A 6000-nucleotide genomic window follows, 5' to 3' on the forward strand; every position below is an offset into this window, starting at 1 on the left:
CAAATAACTACAACAATCAAAAATGTTTCATGAATGAAAAGAGTCACACTATTGTGTACAGATGCGATGCACAACCAGACATGGAAAGCCTTGTCACTAAGCTTCAATGAACACATCCTGACCACAGAACGTGGAAATAGAAGCACCAGACAAACGACACCTGAATTTGAACCAGAGTTTTCTCCAGCTGCGGTTAAATGCTCTCTCACTGTTCTCTGTCCCAAGCTCTTTAGATCGTTGCAGTCAACACAAGAAACACTAGGTTCAATGGGCCGTTTCTCAGTGCCATATATGTAACTGTACAGAATATCGCATCAATGTAATAAATACGCATCCAGCAGGCATTAGGCAAGTGTCAACAGGAGGAGATAGTGTGTGAAGTGACTGTAACACGTGTCAAGTCAATATATTCAGTTACAGGTTACGGAACAGAAGTGTGTCTTAATGAATGGAAAAGCGTGTAAATTGCAGAATTCATATCCTGGCCATGAAATAAGAAGCTGTGAGTGTTCAAAGTGTGAATTGTCCATGAAATAAAAGTAGAAAATGCTGAAAGGCTATCTTTGACCGTAAAATGAAGGCAGCAAGTGCTGATGACAGACTTCTGGCCCTCTTCCACCATCATTCTTTTAATCCCTATTATGTTATGATCGCTAGTGCCGACATGTTCCCCTACGATTACTTTTCTTTTCTCATCCGTTTTCTTTGCCATGACTAGATCCAGAAACGACACCTCTCTTGTCTGCCTGTCTCCATTTTGTGATTTCGTTGATCCTGCCAGCCGTCCCAGCCCCAATCTCACACTCACTCAATCACTCGCTCACTCATTTACAGACTCACTCACATTCACACTCTCTCACTTACAGACTCATTCACTAAGTAACTCACTCATTCACATCCTCACACAGTCACTCTCTCCCTCAATTCCTCCACCGTAAAAGATTGAGAAAGACAGAAGTAAGGCAAGGACCAAAGTGATAGATTAGAACAAAGCTCATTTTGAGCGTATGAGAATGGAACTAGGGAAGATAAACTGCAATAAATGTTGACGGACAAAGAGATAGAACAGGAGAGGTAAATATTTAAAACGGAGACCAATAGAGTTCAGTAGAAATATATTACTCTAAACAGAAGAACAATCGGGCCAATAATGAAAGAACACTTGTTTGTGGATCCTCGTCGGTACATAATACATGAGGACACTTTTTTTACACCGCGAGTGGTTAGAATCTGGAATGCACTGCACTAGGGGCTGATGGAGGCAGATTCAATCATGGCCTTCAAAAGGGAATTGGATCAGCACTTGAAACGAAAAATGTGCAGAGCTACAGGGATTGGGCGGGGGAGTGGGACCAGCTGGATTCCTCTTGCATGGAGCTGGCACGGACTTGATGGGTTGAATGTCCCCCTTCCGTGATGTAACATTTCTATGATTATATTCCAAGTTAGTTGAACACGATTTTCCTTCAACAAATCCGTGCTGGCTTTCCTTTACTAATCCACATTTGTCCAAGTGACTATTAATTCTGTCCTGGATTATTCATTATAAAATCTCCTCACCACTGCAGTTGAGCTCACTGGCCTGTAGGTGCCGGGTTTATCCACACACCCTTTTTTGAACCAGGGTGTAACATTGCATATTATCCTGTGTGGGTTTCGTTCAGCAATAGAACACTTGACCATAAATCAGTAAGAGTGCTTGGTTCAAATCCATCAAAACACCTTACTATTGGGTCATTTTCGCCTCTTGTGGTGAAGTTGATTTATTACTTTCCCCACTGCGCACATTGTTTGGTGACTTCAGTTCAGACCCATTTCTGTTCCGAAACCTGCAACTGAATGTATTGACTTAACATGTGTTACCATTGCTTTGCACACGAGCTCCTCCTCTCGGCACTTGCCGAATCTCTGCTGGATGCTTATTTATTAGGCAACTAGGGAAGCAAGTGGCATGTTGGCCTTTATTGCAAGTGGGTTGGAGTAAAAAAGTAAGGAAGTCTTGCTGCAATAGTATAGGGTTTAGTGAGACCTCACCTGGAGTACTGTGTACAGTATTGGTCTCCTTATCTAAGGAAGGATATACTTGCCTTAGAGGCGGTGCAACGAAGGTTCACTAGATTAATTCCTGGGATGAGAGGGTTGTCCTATGAGGAGAGATTGAGTAGAATTGGCCGATACTCTCTGGAGTTTAGAAGACTGAGGGGTGATCTCATTGAAACAAACAAGATTATGGGGGACTTAACAGTGTAGTTACTGAGAGGATGTTTCTGGAGAGTCAAGAAGTAGAGGGCATAGTCTGAGGATAAGGGGTCGCCCATTTAAGACTGAGATGAGGAGGAATTTCTTCGCTCAAAGGATTGTGAATCTTTGGAATTCTCTACCACAGAGGCTGTGGATGCTCAGTCGCTGATTATATTCAAGGCTGAGATGGAGAGATTTTTGGACTCTCGGGGAATCAAGGGATTTGGGGAGAGAAAGCGAAAGTGGAGTTGAGGTCGAAGATCAGCCATGATCTGATTGAATGGCAGAGCGGGCTCAAGGGGCCGTATGGCCTACTCCTGCTCCTATTTCTTATGTTCTTATCTTATGTTCTTATTACATTAATGCGATATGCTGTACACGTCCATATATGGCACTGATAGCATGATCTTGTGAAACTGCACATTGAACCTGGTGTTGCTTGTGTCGACGTCAACGATCGAAAGAGCTGGGGTCAGAGCACAGTGAAAGAGATTTGACTGCAGTTGGAGAAACATTTGGATGCAATTCAGGTGTCGTTTATCTGGTGCTTCTAGTTCCGCGTTCTGTGGTAAGGTTGTGTTCACTGAAGCTCAGTGACAAGACTTTCCATGTGCGGTTGTGCATCGCATCTGTGCGCAATAGTGTGAATCACTCCATTCATGAAACATTTCTGATTGCCGTGGTTGTTTGTCTCCCAGAATAACTGATGACGCGTCTGATCCGGTTGGTTGCATCAACATTGGTGACGGAAAGGTACTGAGCTCCGTTACCTTGTGTGTGCAAAAGACTTTCGGAGATCTGGGGGTGTAGTTCAGTAGTAGAGCATTTGAATGCAGATTAAGAGGGCTATGGTTCAAATACAACCGCCCCCTTTTTTTTTGAAGTTCATCCTGTTGTGAGTCAGACCCTCAGTCTGCCTTCCCGGCAGCTGCAGGAATCTTCTTTCTGTTGAATTACATTGAGTCTGCAGCAGCGAAATAGGCCATTTGGCCCAATTGGTCTATGCCGGCATTGATGCTCCACGTGAACCTCCTGCATGCTACATCAAAGCCTATCAGCAAACCCTTCCATTCCTTTATCCTTCGTTATTTTATCGAGCTTCCCCTTAAATGCATTTAAGCTTCTGGCCTGAGCTATTCCTTGTGGTTGCGAATTCCACCTTTTCATCACCTCTCTGGGTAAAGAAGTTTCTCCTGGATTCCCTGTTGGATTTATTAATGACCATCTTATATTTATGATCTATGGTTTTGTACTCCCCCATAAGTGGAAACATTTTCTCCATGTCTAACAATTTTATAATCTTAAAGACCGCTATCAGGTCACCCCACAGCCTTCTCTTTTCTAGAGAAAAGAGTCCCAGCCTGTTCAATCTTTCCTGATAGTTACATCCTCTCAGTTCTGATATCATACTGGTAAATCTTTTTTTTTGCATCTTCTCGAACGCCCCTATAACCTTTTTATAATATTATGTAATTTTATTATTTTATGTATTGTGTACATATTGGGATGGGCAACCAAATGGTGTTTCATTATTGACGAGTTTGTTCATGTTTTTTTGAGGAATATATTTCTCCTGATCTCCGTTTCAAACATTTACCTCTGCTGTTCGATCTCTTTGTCTGTCAAAATATTTTCCAGTTTATCTGACGTAGTTCCATTCTGATCCCCTCAAAATGAGCTTTGATCCAATTTATCACTTTGGTCCTTGTCTTAATTATGTCTTTCTCAATCTCTTCGGGTGGAACGATTGTGTGAGTGAGTGAGTGAGTGAGTGAGAATAAGTAAGTGAGTGAGTGAGTGCCTGAGTGAGTGAGTGAGTGAGACTGAGTGAGTGAGTGAGACTGAGTGAGTGAGTGAGAGTGACTGAGTGAGTGAGTGTATGAGTGAACGGGTGAGTGCGTGAATGAGTGCATGAGTGAATGAGCGAGTGAGGGATTCAGTGAAAGTGTGATTGATTGAGTGTGCGAGTAAACGAGTGAGTGCATGAGTGAATGAGTGAGTGAGTTAGTGAATGAGCGAATGAACGACTGAGTAAGTGAGTGAATGAGTGAGTTTGTGAGTGAGTGTGTGAGTGAATGAGTGAGTGTGTGATTGAAGAAGTGAATGAGTGAGTGATTGAGTGGGAGAGTGAGGCAGGGAGAGCAGGCTGGAGTGATGAAATGATAAAACAAAGACAGGCATACAAGAGATGAATCACTGCTGGATCTCGTAATGGGAAGTGAAACGGAGGAGTTAAGAAATGTCAGGGTAGGGAAACATCTAGGTAATAGCGATCATAACATAATAAGGTTTAAAATAATGATTGAGAAAGACGGCCACAACCCTGTCACCAGAACTTTCTGCTTGCATCTGATGGATGAAAAGATACTTTTTTTTAGCATTTTCCACTTTTAACTCCTAGAGGATTCACACTTTGAACTTTCACAGCCTCTTATTTCATGGCCAGGATGTGAATTCTGCAATTTACACACGTTTCCATTCATTAAGAACCGCTTCTGTTCCGCAACCTGCAAACGAGTTTATTGACTTCATACAAGTTACAGTCGCTTCACACACTGTCTCCTCCTGTCCACACTTGCCTAATGCCTGCGAGGTGAATATTTATTATATTGGTGCGATATTCTGTACACTTCCATATATGGCACTGATCGCATGGTGTTGTGAAACTGCACATTGAACCTGGTGTTTCTTGTGTTGACTGCAACGATCTAAAGAGCTGGGAGCAGAGCACAGTGAGAGAGCATTTGACTGCAGCTGGAGAAACGTCTCGTTGAAATTCAGGTTTCGTTTGTCTGGTGCTTCGAGTTCTGCGTTCTGTGGTAAGGATGTTTTCAGTGAAGCTCAGTGACAACACTGTCCATGTTGGGTTGTACATCGCATCTGCACACAATAGTGTGACTCACTCCATTCATGAAACATTTCTAATTGCCGCAGTTATTTGTCTCCCTGAATAACTGATGAAACTTCTATTCAGGTTGGTTGTATCAACATTGGTGACGGCCAGGGACTGAGCTCCGTTAACTTGTGTGTGCAAGAAATCATCATAGAGGTGGGGGGTGTAACTCAGTGGTAGAGCGTTTGACTGTTGATTAAGAGGTCTTTGGTTCAAATCCAGATGCCCTCTCTACCTTTTAAGTTCTTATCTTGTGAATCACAAACTCAGTCTGCCTTCCGTGCAGCAGCAGGATTGATGTTTACGTCGACTCGACAGCAGGGAAACAGGCCACTCATCCCGTTTGGTCCATGCCACGGTTCAAGCTCCACACGAGCCTCCTCCCTCCCCAATTCATCTCCTCCATCTTCCCCTTTGATCCATCTGTCCTGTTTGCTCCGACTGCTCCTCGTGGTGGCGAGTTCCTCATTCTTACCACATCAGAGACCATCTGATATCGATGACCTCTCGTTCTGGCCTCCGCCGCAAGATAGAAACATTTCCTCTCTCTGTCCGTCCTATGGAACATTTTAATTATCTTAAATAAATGTTCCTTATCTGGAATGTGCTGCCTGATAGGACGGTGGAGGTAGATTCAATTGCAGCTTTTAAAAAGGGAATTGGATAAACACTTGAAGGGTTTAAATTTGCAGGGCTACAAGGAAAGAGCGGGGGAATGGAACTAACTGGATTGCTCTTACAAAGAGCTGGCACCGGCTCGATGGACCAAATGGCCTCCTTCTGTGCTCTAACCTGTCTATGATTGTAAGATTCTGTGTCTGTACAGTGCCTGATAAAAGTCAAAGAAACTGAGGCAAGCAGAGGAA

General features: G+C 43.3%; 1 non-coding gene across 1 annotated transcript; it reads left to right on the forward strand.

Moving 5' to 3' along the window:
* Positions 1-5293: 5293 nt before the first annotated feature.
* Positions 5294-5365, forward strand: trnan-guu (transfer RNA asparagine (anticodon GUU)). Its single transcript has one exon. It is a non-coding gene; the product is annotated as a tRNA-Asn (tRNA).
* The last annotated feature ends 635 nt before the right edge of the window (positions 5366-6000 follow it).

The sequence above is a fragment of the Heptranchias perlo genome, chromosome 20, assembly GCF_035084215.1.
Source record: "Heptranchias perlo isolate sHepPer1 chromosome 20, sHepPer1.hap1, whole genome shotgun sequence".
Lineage (NCBI taxonomy): Eukaryota > Metazoa > Chordata > Chondrichthyes > Hexanchiformes > Hexanchidae > Heptranchias > Heptranchias perlo.